Source organism: Felis catus, chromosome C2, assembly GCF_018350175.1.
Source record: "Felis catus isolate Fca126 chromosome C2, F.catus_Fca126_mat1.0, whole genome shotgun sequence".
In the NCBI taxonomy this organism is placed as follows: domain Eukaryota; kingdom Metazoa; phylum Chordata; class Mammalia; order Carnivora; family Felidae; genus Felis; species Felis catus.
In genome coordinates, this window is record NC_058376.1 from 4951249 (window position 1) to 4968914 (window position 17666).

Below are 17666 nucleotides of genomic sequence, written 5' to 3' on the forward strand. Positions count from 1 at the left end.
CAGGTGAGGCTCCTGGCATCAGTACATGGCCTCCATGGTTTCCCTCCTGCTGGTGGCCCCACTCTGGCTTTTGTCCCCTGCCCTAGCATCTCCAGCCCCAGGTGTGGCTGTGGCTCTGTCGTGCTGCTCCTCTCTGGGTTGTCTCATGTCCCCTTGTGTCCTCTTCCAATTCTTCTCAGCACCTTTGTATTCAATTCTCCCAGTTGTATTCCTTCGATTTCATTTATCTGGTAGGATTTTGTTTTCCTGGCTAGACCACGACGGGCGCACTATTTCAACAGTGTCAGGGAGGCAGACATAGAAAGTGCCTTGACTCTTGCTCTCAGAAGTTGACGGCGTGGCCGAGGACACATTGGATCAACTGGTGTCATGCAGTACGGGTGGGGCGAGGCCACAGTCCTGCACCAACAAGGCGCCGTGGGGCGTAGAGATGGGACCCTTCTGGAGACTTGAAGCTTAAGACACCTTTGGTTTTGAAGGATGGGGAGAATTTCAAGACAACGGGCAGGGAGGACATTTCAGGAGGAGAGAGGAAATCAGCAGGAACACAGAGGTGGGACCGGGCAGGGGCGCTGAGGAGGGGACAGTAGGCCCGCGTGACTGCAGACCACACACATCCTTAGTGGGGGAGGGGAAAGGAAGGGCGGTGAGAGGTGGCAGGGCTGTCCATGCTTGTCCTGGGGCTGCTGCAATGAGTTCCCACAAACCCTGTGGCTTTAAGCAACGGAAATGTGTTGTCTCGCATTTCTGAAAGCCAGCGGTCCCACATGAAGGCGTGGCAGGCTGGGCTGTCTCAGACCTTTTCCACCTGCTGGTGGCTGCCTCTCTCCTGTCTCTGCCCGGGCTGTCACATGGCACCCCTGAATGTATCTCTGCGCTCTTGCCAAATACCCCTCTTCTCGCAAGGACACCAGCCACTGGAGTCAGGGCCACCCTGCTCCAGTCTGACCTGCTTGTAACTTCGTCACATCCGGAAGGCTGACCTTTGAGCAACACACGTTTAAAATTCATGGGTTGGGGCTCCTGGGTGGCTCAGTCAGTTAAGCGTTTGACTCGTGATTTCAGCTCAGGTCATGATCTCACGGTTCGTGGGTTCGAGCCCGAGTCAGGCTCTGTGCCAACGATGCTGAGCCTGTGTGGGACTCTCTTTCTCTCTCTTTGCCCCTCCACCATGTGCACTCTCTTCTCTCAAAAAATAAACTTAAAAAATAAAATAAAATTCATGGGTCCACTTAGATGCAGAATTTGGGGGGTGGTGTAGATACGGTACAGCAGTCTAAAGATATTTCCTCTTCCTTATGATTTTCTTTTCTCTAGCTTACTTTAAGAATATAGTATTTAATACATATAACAAAACAAAATATGTGATAAACGACTTTTGAGGTTATCTGTAAGGTCAACAGTAGGCTCAGTAGAGAAGTTTTGGGCGAGTCAAAAGCTATGTCTGGATTTTCGGCTGTGCAAGGGGTCAGGGGTTGTTCAAGGGTCAACTGTATTTCTAAATAATATCATACTCACCAGTACCGAGGGTTAGGCTTTCAACATATCTTTTTGGGGGACACAAAGGCAGGTGATGGAGAGCCCCCAGGGCCTTGCTGAGGCCTGTATATTTGATGATGGGTTATGGTTTATTGGGTCAGGACCACAAGGGAACTCTTGTCTGCTGATACGTTTTCATGAGCATTGAAATCAACCAAAATAGAGCTACCTGATGACCCAGCAATTAACACCACTAGGTATTTATCCAAAGGATACAGGAGTGCTGACTCAAAGGGGCACATGCACCCTAATGTTTATAGCAGTGCTATTGACAATAGCCAAAGTATAAAAAGAGCCCAAATGTCCATTGACTGATGAATGACTAAAGATGTGGTGTATACATACAATGGAGTACTACGCAGCGGTCAAAAAGAATGAAATCTTGCCATTTGTAACAACGTGCATGGAACTAGAGTGCATTATGCTAAGCGAAATAAGTCAATCAGAGAAAGATAAATATCAAATGATTTCACTCAGGGGTGGGATTTAAGAAATAAAACAGATGAACAGAGGGGAAGGGAAGGAAAAATAAGATAAAAAGAGAGGGAGACAAACCATAAGAGACTCTTGGATGCAGAAAACAAACTGAGGGCTGCTGGAGAGGAGGTGGGTGGGGGATGGGCTAGATGAGGGTTGGGCATTAAGGAGGGCGCTTGTCGGGATGAGCACTGGGTGTCCTGAGTAAGGGATGAATCACTGAATTCTACTCCTGAAACCAGGACTGCACTGTATGTTAACTAACTTGGATTTAAATAAAATTTTAAAAAATAAAAAAAGAAACCAACCCAGTCTTTTATCAGCAAAAACAAAACAAGACAGCGACCTTCCCCAGCACCACGTGTTCACATGTGTCTCTCCCTCCTAGAAGACAGCTTGTCCACACTTGCTGTCCCCCCGCCATTCACATCCCATCTGCTCCTCTACCCGCTGGCTCTGACTCCCATTACTTTCTTGTGCTCTCCGCGTCGTCACCCTCCACCCCTCCATCTGCTTGCTGATGGTACCCCACCCTGCTAAATAGCGGCACTTACCTGTTCTGGCCCTTGCCTGCGACTCAACTTCTCCAAAACGGAACCGCCTACCTCCCCGTCCTTGAGTCCCCCATTGCCAGTGAATGACCCTGCTAACCCGCTAGCTCTCCAACCGGCTCCAGAGTCACTCCCAGTGCCTTCCTCTCGCTCATGCCGTGTCCCCTTGTCCTGGAAACTCACCATGTCTCATGGGGATTGCTCGACCATCTCCTAAATGGTTCCTGCCCCTCAGTCTGGCAGCCCTGAAATCCTCAGAGCAGCCACGGGGACTTTTCTTGACCGTGAGCCGGCCATGCGCCTCGGACTACCTGTAAAGGCACAGACGGACTGCTGGCAGGCTGCAGGGGCTGAGCCCGGCCGACTTCCACTTCTCACCGTGCAGGGGTGTGTTGCCTGCGTGCACCCACTCAGGCACGACGCTGCTCACATTTCCATCCCCGAAATATGCTGCTGCTCGCCTTTTACCTCAAGGCCTCTGTCCAACGGAAGAACTCTCTTCCTTCCTTTTCACCCAGCCAATGCCTACTCATTTCTTTTTATTTTATTTTATTTTTTTTAACGTTTATTTATTTTTGAGACAGAGAGAGACAGAGCATGAACGGGGGAGGGGCAGAGAGAGGGAGACACAGAATCGGAAGCAGGCTCCAGGCTCTGAGCTGTCAGCACAGAGCCCGACGCGGGGCTCGAGCTCACGGACCACGAGATCGTGACCTGAGCCAAAGTCGGCCGCTTAACCGACTGAGCCACCCAGGCGCCCCTCATTCCTTTTTAATGACGCAGTGAGCAGAGAGATGAGTGAGAAACAGAGGATTGCAATTTTCCTTCTATGACTACCTACTCCCTCCAATCCTCTCTACTTAGGACAAAACCCAGGCAACTGCTCCGCCCACATCACAGGACCGAGCCTGACGCCAATGCAGGCCCACCCCGGGCCCGCCTCCATCGCATACCCAATCTCCTAAATGATGGGAGCATTTCAAATACTCGTCAGATCTCTAATGGAGAGGGTAGAGCTGGCAGTTCAAATGACTCTCTGATGTCCAAGCCAAGATGATCTAATTTACATAAGTGACAAAAAATGCATGCTCCTTTACATCAAAGCCCTGTGCGGTTCCGCGTGGACCTGACCATCTGTGAAGGGTTTGGCTAACAGAATCCACTTTAGAAAGCACATCCAAGGGAAATTCGCCAATTTCTATTTCGGGACAGACCAATAATATCCAGGCTGAAAATGGCCTTGGCCGTCACCTGTGCAACCACTTTGCTCTCTACAGGCCAGAGCAGATGGGTGCAGAGGCGGCTGACTCCCTCCAAGGTGACTCAGCTCATCATGGGACCAGCGGACACAGGGGCTGGTTGTCACTTGCCCAGCACCTGTTCTTTCTGCGGGCAGTCCTCACCCCCATCACAGCGTAGAGATGAAAAGTCAACCGGGATTTAGAATCTAATCCCAAAGAGCGGCTGGCCAGCTCCATGATCCTGGGGGAGCTATCTGTGGCAGCGCGGTACCCCATCTATCCCCAGGGGATAGAGATCTCTTTCCTGCCAACCTCAGGGACCTGTTGAGTCCGCCATTATTCGTCTATCCCAACATGCACTCCTTCTCTTGCTGGGCATTGGGTGCCGTGCTGTGTGGTGTAATCCAGACAAATAACATGCGGTCCCAAGAGGAGCCTCCAGAGCTATCTCCCCAGCTTGTGGAACCCCACGTTTCTCCTGACACACACTGGAAGCGCCGTGGCTAAGGCCTGCTTTCAAAGATGCTCTCGGCAGGGAGAAGCTGGGCTGTGCCTCTGACATCAGGCCTGGGTCCCAGTGCTCTCCAGAGGCTTCTAGACAAGACTGCTGTGACCTCAGGTGTCGGTCTGCTCCAGCTGCCATAACGAAGTACCGTGACCTGGGGTCTTCAACAACAGACATGGATTCTGTCCGAGTGCTGGAGGATGGAAGTCCAAGATCAAGGTGCTGGATGATTAGCTTTCTGGTGAGGCCTCTCTTTCTGGAGGAAAGTATGGTACCTTTCAGATGGTACCCTCTTACTCCGTCCCCATGTGGCCTTTTCTCCACATGTGTCACACACAGAGGGAACCAGCAAGCTCTCTGATGTCTCCTAAGGACACTCATCCTGTGGAATCAGGGGTCATCCTCCTGACCTCCTTTAACCTCAATTACTTCCTTTGTGGCCCCATCTCCAAGTGCAGTCGTTCTGGGGATTGGAGTTTCAGCATACAACTGAAGGTGTATGCTGGGGGGAGGGTGATCCCATAAGTTCAAGGGCTGGAGCAACCACTAGGCTTGATGCCATGATGTTCCTCTGCTGCCCAAACAGCTCATTCCGTGATGCGCGTACCTGAATCTTTGGGGTTCCCAGGGAAACGCACGGCTCTTGTAGGCTTTATTCTTTACTCGTTCAGATGAGTAGGGAAGCAATCTTCAAGGTGTTGGTTTCTCTCTCCGGAATGAAGATTATTATCCTTCCATTCACCGAATCGACACAGCAGGGCCGTGACAACTTTGTCGGCCACCTCCCAGGCTCTTCCTCCTCTTCCGCAGGTATCAGGTGGGCCCAGTGTGTCCTGAACAAAGACTGCATTCCTCAGCCTCCCTTCCAGAGTGAAGGTGTTGCCCCTCATGCGGATCCTGGCCGAAGGGACAACGACAAAATACGTTTGGCAAAACAAAAGTGAATGGGGAAAGCCTGGGCTGCAAGTGTGCACAGAAGGTGCGAGAAGGCATGCCTACAACGGATTCACGCTGAGCTGTGAAAACAGCCATGTTTTTAGTTTATTTGTTTATTTTGGGTGGGGGAGAGGCAGAGAGAGAGGGAGAGAGAATCCCCAGCAGGCTCCACACTCTCAGCACAGAGCCCGATGCAGGGCTCCAACTTACAAACTGTGAAATCATGACCTGAGACGAAACCGAGAGTTGGACACTTAATTGACTAAGCCACCCAGGTGGGCCCACCAATTTTTAATGTTGATCGATGTGGATTTCAAGCTAGGCAATAACAGTAAGAGAAAATAACCTTCTTCGCAAGAAGGGGTGGGATAGATAGAGCTACTGAAGTGGGAGAGACTGAAATTCTATACTTTGTTAGAATTACAGGAAAGCTAAGGTGTTACCAATTTTAGAGCAACAACCACAAAACAGAAAGCAATTTCTGACTTCCTAACAGATGGGGATTAAGTGCTGGTGAGGAAAACAAGGGGCGCCTGGGTGGCTCAGTCGGTTGAGCCTCCGACTTTGGCTCAGGACATGATCTCACGGTTTGTGAGTTCGAGCCCCGCGTCGGGCTCTGTGCTGACAGCTCGGAGCCTGGAGCCTGCTTCAGATTCTGTGTCTCCCTTTCTCTCTGCTCCTCCCCTGCTTGTGCGCTCTCTCTCTCTCTCTCTCTCTCTCTCTCTCTCAAAAATAAACATTAAAAAAATTTTTTTAAGTGCTCGTGAGGAAAACTTAAAGAAATCAATGCAACAAAAGGCAAGAAAGGGAAAAAATAATCAAAGGAAAAAAGCAGGATAAACAGAGCATAGGATGGCAGAAAGAGATCGCAATAAATATTAGGTTGAATGTTATGAGATCACCATTTTTTTAAGTTTATTTTTTTTAAAGAGAGAAAGAGAGAGAGAGAGAATGTGAGTGGGGGAGGCACAGAGAGAGAGAGGGAGAGAGAATCCCAAGCAGGCTCCACACTGTCAACACAGAGCCGGATATGGGGCTCGAACCTACGAACTGCGAGATCATGACCTGAGCCAAAATCAAGAGTCGAAATCAAGACTCGAATGCTTAACTGACTCAGCCACCCAGGTGCCCCGCAAGATGGCCCTATTTTAAGTAAGAATATCTAAATATTAGTAACTGCATATGGCTTAACTTATTATAAAGCAGGATTATGTGTCCTCACTAAAAGACGACAAATAAGGGAATGGATTTTTTAAAATTCAAGTTGATGACGTTGAAAAAGGCGTACGTAAATAGAACGCGGGAGAAAGACTAAACGCGCAGAGCAGTAAAAGATGTGCAGTCAGTACTAACCTAAAGGAAGCCAATGCAGGTGCTGTCATTTCACCAAAATAAACTTTAAGGCAAAAAGTGTCCTTAGATAGGAGGAAGGGAAGGAAAAATAAGGTAAAAACAGAGAGGGAGACAAACCATAAGAGATTCTTCAATACAGAGAACAACCTGAGGGCTGCTGGAGGGGAGGTGGGTGGGGGAGGGGCTAGATGGGGGATGGGCATTAAGGAGGGCGCCTGTTGGGATGAGCACTGGGTGTCCTATGTAAGTGATGAATCACTAAATTCTATTCTCAAAATCACTATTACGCTATGACACCCAACTTGGATTTAAATTTTTTTTAATAAAAACCAATCCATCAATCAGTAATAAATGAAATTTTAAAAAGTGTCATTAGAGATGAAGAATTATGTGGTAAGGATAAAACCAACATTTTCCTGAGAATAGGCAGCAGCCACAAGCCTGTGCATGTCTGAAAATGTGTGGCTTAAGATACATGAAAAAGGCAAACTGTCAGACTAGTGCACTCACTCATCTATGTCTCTAGCCCAGGAAACTGTAAGAGGAAGCAGACTTGTGCATAATCTTAATGGGAAAATTTAAGATAACTCTCTCAGAAATTGATAGAACAGAATAAAAGGCTGTAATGTTATAAACGGTACGAAAAATACCATTTTACACAGTGGATTGGAAAAAATATATATCCTTGCACTGAAAAAAATGGAGGCTGTACATTCTTTTTAAGTTCATGTAGAACATTTACAATGGTCCTGCATGAAATCACCGAGAAAAGTCTTCAACAAATACAAAATAACGAATACTATTCAGATGGCAATGGGATGAAATCAAAGTGGAAATTAAAAACCCCCCAAAACCTTACTTTGTAGAAAATTGCCCTGATGCAACCGTTGATCCTAAGTACACTGTTAGGGGGGCCCTCCCAGGGATGATGCAACAGAAAGGAACATGGGCCGTATTCAGATGCTTGAATCACACAGTTTATTAAACTCAACCTAAGTCACACGGAGGGAAGTGAGGGGAGAGAGGAAGGGTAAGTTAACACACTTCAGAGCAGGTGAAGTTCCTGAATCCTAGGTACACGGTGCTCATGGGTCCTGTTTCTCTCCCTGCTGCATCAACCTTCCCCCCAAGGATGCTGTTATGAGGACCGGGGCCGAGTTTTGAAGAAGGGGCTCCACAAATGGAAGCTTCCCTGGGTCACTGGCACCTGATATCTCTTCCTTGGAGAGACACAGGGGCAAGGAGGCTTGACTTGGCCGCAGCTCACTAGGCAGACTGTCGAGAAGTTGTGGTTTTCATCTGTGCTCCTCAGGCAGAACATCGGGGCTGCGGAGAGATCACCATGGGTGTCACTGATGGCTGGCCAAATCTGGGGGCAACACAGTTACCTGCCCAGAGGTGGCCTGATCATGACCTAATAAAGCATCTACTTTATTATGTCATATTTTATGGATTTATTCTATCTAACTTTGATATATCTTACAGGTTACTAACCTTCCTTTCTGTATGTAACACACCTATTGATTTTACTGTATTTCACAAGCTACTTCAATATACTTGAATATTCATGACCTATATTTAACCTGCCATACGATTTTACTCAATCTCATAAACTAAAAGCTTACTTAAGATCTATGTTTAACTCTTTTGTGAATGTCCTAAGAAAAGCCACATGATCTCTGGACTACCTGAATTATCTCCTTCTTCAAAGCACTCAAAGGTTTTAGTATGGGTATAGCCTCAAAGGACTGCACCACTGCTCACAGAAATACACACACACACACACACACACACACACGCACATACACGCACATGCACATTTGGATAGTTTTCCTTATGAAACAATTGAATATTTTCAGATAACAACACACAATTTTCTTAAAAAAGTTTTTCATTAATGGAAAAATCTCAGTGGAAATTATGAACTAGTTGGGACAACAATGGAACTCTGCTTCATAGGTCTTATGAGATGCAGCTAATGCCGTACTTGGGTATACATTTATAGCCCTAAATGCTATTATTGAAAATAAGACTAACAAGCATGAATTAAGCATTCAATTAAAGAAGCTAGATAGAGAAAAACAGAGAAAAATAAAGACATAAAATAGAGAGGACTTTGAATAGGAAAGCCTAGGTGGTTTCAGTTAATGAAGAGCTCCCTGGCCCCAGTGGGTGCTGAATTAACCAAATGCAATGTGAGGCTTAATATAAATAAAATGCCATGTGCCAGTGGTGGTGATTGTCACAGAATGTTCCTTATTGCAAAGTTCTTCTCCTGGGCTTTAAGTTAGCAGACCAGTACGCAAGGAACACTGACTTGTTCAGAAATTACTGTAGAAACCGTGAGTGTTTCACCTGGATAAAAGATCTGTGGGAGAATCTGTAGGAGAATGGATTAGACTCAACTTGTCCAGGAATTTAGGAATAATTCGTTTGGAATTACAAAAAGTCAAATGTCAGGTGGTCGTAAGTAAAGACACCCATCTAACAACTAGGCGTTGGTGGCCATGTAGAGCGGCTTCTCTGGGTTCCATTCTGAAGGAGTCTACAGGGCTGGGTTCCAGGGAGGAGCAGAGGTGGTGGTGGGGGGTCCTGCTCAGTTCAAAAAGTCTATTAATCCAGAATAATAATAGTCTGCTGGCATGGAGGAAGCCCTGGTATTTAAATGCTGCTTTCTTCCACCAAAACTCTGTTAATTATAAAAGTTAGAAAATTATAATATCATAACATGCTCCTGGCACATGAGTCACCTTGGGCTGGGTGACTTTTGTAATGGTCAGAAAGTCAGCATGGTCCGCATGGTCAGAAATGATCTTGTGTCTTATTTGCTTATCCACATACTGTCTTTGTTCTCCTTGAAGGCAGGGACCATTTTATCCCAGACTTTGGACTACTTGGCACCTGGAAATGTGCTGGGACCTAGTAGGTGTTTGATGAATATTTGTTTAAAGAATGTTTCTAGGGTTCTTAACTCTCTAAATTATCCATGGGTCTGCTTTAGGGGGTTTACAAACTCACCAAATTTGTGTCTAAATTGGGTTTCTGGGGGGAGAAGGCCCATAGATTTTATCAGAGGCTCAAATGAGCCCCAGATCCAAGCAAGGTTGAGAACTATGAGTTTAGTGATGCCAGGAAGAGACAAAGAGGATTTTGTCTTTTAAAACATTGTGGAAAATTTAGGGACACGTGGGTGGCTCAGTCGGTTAAGCATCCAACTTCGGCTCAGGTCATGATCTCACAGTTCACGAGTTCAAGCCCCGCGTCGGGCTCTGTGCTGACAGCAGAGAGCCTGGAGCCTGTTTCAGATTCTGTGTCTCCCTCTCTCTCTGCCCTTCCCCCACTCATGCTCTGTCTCTCTCTCCCTCTCTCTCAAAAATAAATAAAACATTTAAAAAAAACAAATAAAACATTATGGAAAATTTAGATTTCATGGAGTTTCAGCTGAATGTTAATGTGCTTGCATTATTGGAAAATTATATGCATTTTCTAGAAGTTGATCATCTTTATAGGGTGTAAATCTGATAACTTAGCCTTAACCACAATAGTTGATTAGATGAATTCCTTCTTCTGCCCCATCAGACTTGTTGCAGATTCTTTTCAGTTTTCAGGAATATTTGTACTTCTTAATAACACAAAAAATTTAAAATATCTCTGGAGCACCCAAATCACCTTTTTTTTTAAAGTACTCAAAGATTTTAGTATGGGTATGTTCCTGGGACAGAATTGCTGTTTAGAGAAATACACACACACACACACACACACACACACACACACACGCACACACATGCACACACACAGAAAACACACATACATACACAGAGTCAGTATACCAAAGGGGGAACGAAAGTGACTTTGGGCAGTTTCCATGGCAAAGATGCATCCTTAAACTGCAACATTTTTATTCCTGAACAGGTAATTTATCATTATGTGTTTATGGGAATGATTACGGCAAGTCCAACTCCGTTAGTGGTTAAGTACACACTTAAAATGTATCCTGCTAACAGTTGTGATTGGCGTACAAAAATAAAATATATTATTTTATCATGTACATACCCTATTATTATCAGTATTTGCATTATATTATCTTATCATCATCCTATTATAATGTTGATAAGATATCACAAAATCTTACGGGTCTTTGACTTTAAATGAGTTACTCTGTCTCTGAATATCACTCATTGTCTCTTCCCTCACACCCGCTATAAAGTCACAGGGAATTACAATCCCACTCAGGACTATCACGTTGGCCCTCAAATGTTCAGCTTCTTTCTTTCCGGCACCTGTTTTCTTCTTAGAAGGCTGGTGGGCCCTGGGATATACAACAAAATCAATCAGGCACATCTCACCATTCTGCCTAAATATAAGCCCTTGTCTCACCCTGAACCACAAAAGAGAGCCACCCCCTATCTCGGAGATGCTTCCTCAGGGTCTCACATGCAGGAAAGAGAGAGGGCTCCCTTACCTGTCCACACAGGTGAGTGTGGGCACCTCCTTGCTGTCCAGTATGGCGTTCATTCAAGAAGGAGAAAGAATTTTAAAAATGTGAAAACATCATCTCAGAGGGCTCCTTCCGTCTTGTCCTTTGGTCTGAAGCTAGAAGATGAGTAAGAGTGACTTTTTTTTTATTCAGAGGGCAGAGTTCAAGTGGGGAGTGGGGCAAACATCCTAGTTTCTGCTTCCAACTCGGAGAGACGCTTCCCAACTGGTTAGAAAAACAAATTCTGTTTAAATGAAGAACTCAGACTTTGAATTGGAGAGAGATTGCTTTTTCACGAGCCTTACCTCTCCCCGCCACCACCCCCCCCCCCGCCCCCAGACACACAGCATATATGAATCTCTTTCCACAGGGAGCATCTGGGATTTTCAATTATTAAAAGGAAGCTCAGAGCCAGGCGCTTCCTTGGGGAGCCCAACGAGACTTAGGCTGCAGGTTCTGTGTAGCCCCTGGCATTCAGTAACATTTCCAATACCTTGGCTTAAATCTGGACGTTTTATTTTTTTTTAATTTTTTTTCAACGTTTTTATTTATTTTTGGGACAGAGAGAGACAGAGCATGAACGGGGGAGGGGCAGAGAGAGAGGGAGACACAGAATCGGAGAAACAGGCTCCAGGCTCCGAGCCATCAGCCCAGAGCCTGACGCGGGGCTCGAACTCACGGACCTCGAGATCGTGACCTGGCTGAAGTCGGACGCTTAACCAACTGCGCCACCCAGGCGCCCCAAATCTGGACGTTTTAGATTTGGGGGTGAGCACTGGCATGGCGAACGCAAGGGGAATAAATAAATAAAGGCGTGAGTGAAGAGAGATCAGCAGTTCTCCCCCACCCCTCCCATGCAAGGACCATGTTTCTTGCAGCGATGTAAACAACCAACCAGCGGGCAGGCAGGTTGAGCGTCCAGCTCCAGCATCTTTCTGGCCGGGCCCCTCCTCTGCCGCTCCTTCCCCAGCCCTGCCGTGCCTCTCTCGGTAAGATCCAGAGGCCGTTCCCTGGCTTGACACGGGGATGAGCTTTGCCCGTGTCTGCTGCGCCTCCTTCCAGCCCTTGTGGTTGAACGGGGCTCTTTTCCTTGTTGGCTTCCTTTTCCTCTCCATGGCCCAACTCTTGTCGCCTCCTAACACTTCGGACAAATGAAGTTGGTGAGGTCATGATTTCCCCAGGGGCAAGTAGAAAGTCGCCTCCCACTCCCCAACACCACATTAGAGGGAGAGACTTTCTTCCCCCACCCCATTCCGATTCATGGGACGGACTTGACTTTTCTGGCTGATCTCTCTGCCGCCTTTCGAAGAAGCCTCTTGGTGTGAAAAGGCAGCAAATGGTGGTCACCTGGACACTGAGCTGAAGGATGGTGTGGGCACAAAATTGTACCAAGGCGCCACGTACAGAGAAACAGATGGCACCCCAGTGGTGTTGCACCTAGAGTCCGTTACCACCCCTGGAATTACCCTGCAGATTCTATGTCCCGTTGTGCCACTAATTGCACAAAGAATCACGTTGGGTGCAAGCATGCTCCAACACTATCCCTCACTGTGCACGTCGACCTGCGCTGTGGGTCCAGGGGCAGGGGCTTCCACTCGTCTCGCACCAGGCTTTTTTTTCAGAATTCACCAGCTGGGAGTGTCAGGCAAGGACAGCCACCGACCCTCCTCCGTGGGTCCTCCCGGCATTTCCATCCTCACAAGCCTATGAACATACACTCGTGTCCCCTTCCTCACACCAAAGCCGGGCAGCTGGTCAAGCTGGCGTTAAAGGGAGGTTAAGGCAAAGACGGGAGATAACGAGAATGGGAAACGTTCTTCAGAGCCCCAAATCAAGAAACGTTACTTCCTTTCCGCGTTTCTAGAGACATTCAAAAACAATTCCTGGACGTGAAAAACCCATGCGGAATAATTGAAATCGAACTGTGGAAGGCCTTACGTGGCGCTAATCCATTTACAGTGGTGTGAATTGCTTCTCAAAGCCAACTGCCAGACAGGCTGCTTTATTTAATGACTCGAATGCTCCAGTTCCCTCGGGGGAGGAGACGGTTTTGCCACCAACTGTGGCATTTCCCCACTTTCTCCTTTGTCCTGAGGTGGCCTGGCTGTGGTCCAGGCTCTCCTGAGATCTCAGCCAGCGGGAGCAGGTACCTGCTCAGTCTGCTCCCAGCACGGCACATGCTTTATCCCACACCTGCTGCGTCTCGAGGAGACAAAAAGGGGGTGAAGAACACGTCCTGTTTTGTTCCCATGCGCTGATGGCTCAATTCTCGTAATTTATGGGAATCAAATATGCATGGCTGTTACACCTGAAAAGAAGGAACAGGAATCGTTAGCAATTTGTCCACAAATAGAACCATCGGAGAAAGTGCCTGAACCAAGGGCCCCCGGGGGAAAAGGTGTCAGGAAGACGGCCGTGGGTGAGCAGCTCCAGGCTCTGGGAACTGCTTCTCCTAAGAATCCAGGCACTCAGGGGCCGCACCAGGATGGCCCTCCTGTCTTCTTCCCCCAGACCCTGAGCCCTTCCTGCTGATCAGTTTTGATAGCAAGTGCATTTATTTGCCTCGTGGTGAAGATTTGACATTGTAGAGAAGTCAGGACGAGAAGCGAGGACAGCAGTTTTCCAGGTGTGGGCCATGGACCGCTGGGAACCCCAAGTGCTTTCACAGCCCAGGATCACGTCATCGAAACAATTTTCTTTTTTTATTATCTTTATTTTTTAATGTTTTATTTATTTTTTTTTTTTGAGAGACAGAAAGAGACAGCGCAAGCGGGGAGGGGCAGAGAGAGAAGGAGACACAGAATCCAAAGCAGGCTCCAGGCTCCGAGTTGTCAGCACAGAGCCCGACGCAGGGCTCGAACTCACAAACTACGAGATCATGACCTGAGCCGAAGTCGGATGCTTAACCCACTGAGCCACCCAGGTGCCCAAAAACAATTTCCTTAATGCCTTTTTCTTTGCCTTTTTCACTGAGTTGACCTTTGCATTGATGATGCAGAAGCATTAATATTAATAGGTATATTAGTCTCCAGAGAAACAGAATAGGGTGTGTGTGTGTGTGTGTGTGTGTGTGTGTGTGTGTGTGTGTGTGTCTGTGTAGAGAGAGAGACAGAGAGAGTGAGTGAGAGAGAGAGAGAGAAACAATGCTCTTTGGCGGGATAATACGAACGTATGTAATGTATATTAGATGGATACATACAGATAACACATACACACACACAAGAGAGAGATTTTAAGGCAGTGGCTCACATGATTGTGGGAACTAACATGTTCAAAATCTGTAGGGCAGGTCAGCAGGCTGGAGACCCAGGGAGGAGTGAATGCTGTAGCTTGAGTCTGAAGGCAGCCTGGAGGAAGAATTCCCTCTTCCCCAGGGGACCTCGGTCTCTTCTTGTAAGCCTTCAACTGATTGGATGAGGCCCACCCACATCATAGAGAGTCATGGGCTTTACTTCATGTTCACCGATTTAATGTTAATCTCATGTAAATAATCTCTAGACTGGGGTTTGATGAGGCAACGGGGAAACATAGCTGAGCCAAGTTGACGCATAAAATTAACCATCACAGCAGGTAAAACTGCTCGTGCCTTAGCATAAATGAAGGCCATGGTGTTAAACTGGACAGTAGTCATTGGCTTCTTCACTACTGTGTACTCAGAGGAAAGAGAGAGAGAGAGAGAGAGAGAGACAGAGAGAGAGAAAGAAAGAAAAGAAAGAAAGAAAGAAAGAAAGAAAGAAAGAAAGAAAGAAGGGAGGGAGGAAAGAAAAGAAAAGAAAAGAAAGAAAGAAAGAAAAGAAAAAGAAAAAGAAAAGAAAAGAAAAGAAAAGAAAAGAAAAGAAAAGAAAAGAAAAGAAAAGAAAGGAAGAAAGGAGGAAAGGAAGGAAGGAAGGAAAGGAAGAAAAAAAGAAAGCCAGTTTCACCTAAGAATATCTTTGATGAAGGGGCGCCTGGGTGGCGCAGTCGGTTGAGCGTCCGACTTCAGCCAGGTCACGATCTCGCGGTCTGTGAGTTCGAGCCCCGCATCAGGCTCTGGGCTGATGGCTCGGAGCCTGGAGCCTGTTTCCGATTCTGTGTCTCCCTCTCTCTCTGCCCCTCCCCCATTCATGCTCTGTCTCTCTCTGTCCCAAAAATAAATAAACATTGAAAAAAAAAATTAAAAAAAAGAAAAAAAAAAGAATATCTTTGATGAAATGCAGGAAAGAGTCAATTTCACTAAACACCCCCAAGAGACTGCTCATGACATCTACCGCCCACCGTCGGCAGAGGGCAGCCTCCCGCACTGCCCACCCTCCCGCCTGCAGGCCCACATCCGTGGGGAGCTGAGGCCCACGTGCTAAGTAGCGCCCGCACTGCGCGACACCCACACGGGCTGCCTCTCCGCCAGCGACAAGCTGGCACGCCGGGTCGTGCTGGGGCTGGGTGGCGCCCTGCTCGCCAATTCCTGCCTCCCCTCTACGCCACCAGCCTTGTACTGGCCGACCCCTGCCACGACCCCCCTCCCCCTCCAACTCTAAGCAGGGCCATCCACACCTGGCCCAGCCTAGACCGGGTCTTGGGGCCGTGCCTGCCTCCTCCCTATGCCCGTACCACGCTGCGCCTGTTTGCAGGGCCCCTTGCGGCCCCCTTGGATCCTACCCCCAATGCCTGCCAATGCCCGAGCCTCAACTGGAGCCTGGCGGGGGGACACTGATGTCGAGGTTGTGGATGTGGGCACCGGGCGCGTGAAGGCTGAGGCCTCCCTCGGGCCTCCCTCCCGCCTCTGCAGGGCAGCCTTTCTCCGGGGCCTTCCGCCAGGCTGCCAGAGCTCTCGGGAAGTCCTGCCTCCCGGCCTTGAAGACCTACGATGCAGCCAAGGCCAGACCCTACCAGGACGCTCGCAGGCAGCTGTCTCCCCTCCTGGACCAGCAGAGCCCGGGGGCTTGGCCCTCAAAACCAGTGGTGGACAAATTCAGAGTCTGAAACCCACCTGCTGAGGCAGACGAGGTCCCCAGGAATCCCCTGCATCCCGGGCCCTCCCTGTGAAACCTCGCCGTGCGAGCCCCTCCCCTTTAGCCTCCACAGCAGCTTTGACCTCTGCTGCCCTAGTTCCATGGGGACCGTCATCAGGTGCTCACTGTTTCCGTGGCGCTCTTACGTCTGGGTCTGAGCACCGCCTCCCACCAGTGCAGGGACACCGAAACCAAACTCGTTGACTTGCCCTCCGGGGAGCAATCGTCGCGTGCTGCCCCCCAAGGGGCCCGATGGGCCGCCCATCCCCCCAACGCGCCATCCGCGCATGAGCAGCATTACCGTGCTCGTGGAACGCCTAGGAACAGGAAGGACGTGCGCCGCGTGCGCGCCCCCTGCTGTAACGGAAACGCACCCCTTTGCTGTCTTCGCCGAGAGCCCTGCTGTGGCCACTGTTGATGGGCATATTGCCCAAATTCAGCTTCCGCAGGGTGGGGATTTTGTTGTCACGCTGTCCCCACGGTCTAGAAGAGCGCACGGCCTGTGATCGGGCGCTGGATTCCTACTTGTTAATTCAACAAATACACGAAAAGGGTTCAGGTTGCTTCGGGCTCCTGCAAGGTGAAGCTGCCTTAAGCGTTTTGCACGACTGAGGACGATGCTTCTCTGCGCGCCATCACCCTGCCCGTGTGGGTGGCCGCCGCGTGCCCCGCGTCTGCTCCTGTGGCCGGGCAGCCTCGGCTGGGCTTCCTCAGTTTGCTCCAGCGATTTCTGCCTTCCCCTCCTCCCCCGCTGCCCTCGGCCACCTTCCCACCATCGCCGCGTCTTGTCAGCGGTGCGGCTTCTCATCTGATGTGGGACAGTCGTCGCCAGCGAGTGTTCACACATAGCGCAGCTGGCAAGTGCTTCTCGCCTAGACGGTGTAACAGAGACCGACGAAGGAGATTATTAGCGTTTTAAGGGCATTTCCTGTGATGTCTGAGGAGCCCCTCGGCCCACTGAGGACAAGCCTGGGGCCTGCAGAGGGGTCCGGAGGGGCCGGCCGAGCTGCAGGTGCACTGAGCACTGGCTGAGGACGGTGCAGCTGACTCCATCGTCGTGTTGGTTTTCAGCTGCGCGTGGACGTTCGCTTCAATTCGGACGGGAACTTGAATGGTGGTGTTCGTGCTTCTAAACAAAGAGCGCATTTATGAGAACGGGAGCAGGAGAGGGACGGCAGCCAGAAAGGAAGATGGTCTCAAACACTGCCTGGGGGAGGGGACGGCTTCTGGAAGCCTCATGCGTACACAGAGGAAGAGGGGCCTCTCCGTTACAGGCGGGGTGGGGCTCCCACCTGCTGGCCGCTGGGCCCGGCTGATGCCTCAGAGCTTCCAGTCGTCCTTGGTCCTTGGGCGGTTCTGGGTCCTCAGGAAGCTGTGCCCTGAGCAATTAGACAGGCAAGAGGCTTACGGGGGGGGGGGTGCGGGGAGGAGAGGGGGTGTCTGCGCGGATGAACGAGAGAGAGAGAGAGCACAAGCAGCCAGGGAGGGGCTCCCAGAAGCGGGGCTCCCATGCATGCAGAGCGGGAGGAGGGAGGGCTGTGTCGGAAGGGGCCTGGCACCGAGATGCTTGGCCAGGGAGCCCTGGTGCAGAGATGGCTT

General features: G+C 49.2%; 1 long non-coding RNA gene across 2 annotated transcripts; it reads right to left on the reverse strand.

Moving 5' to 3' along the window:
* Window positions 1-7557: 7557 nt before the first annotated feature.
* LOC109491676 lies at window positions 7558-16385 on the reverse strand. 2 transcript variants are annotated; one of them, XR_006584775.1, is made up of 3 exons: window positions 16214-16385; window positions 11065-11195; window positions 7558-7928 (listed from the first exon to the last, which is right to left on the reverse strand). It is a non-coding gene; the product is annotated as an uncharacterized LOC109491676 (long non-coding RNA). The 2 variants fall into 2 exon arrangements; XR_002145146.3 differs by lacking the exon at window positions 16214-16385 and having other exon boundaries at window positions 11065-11676.
* Between the last annotated feature and the right edge of the window lie 1281 nt (window positions 16386-17666).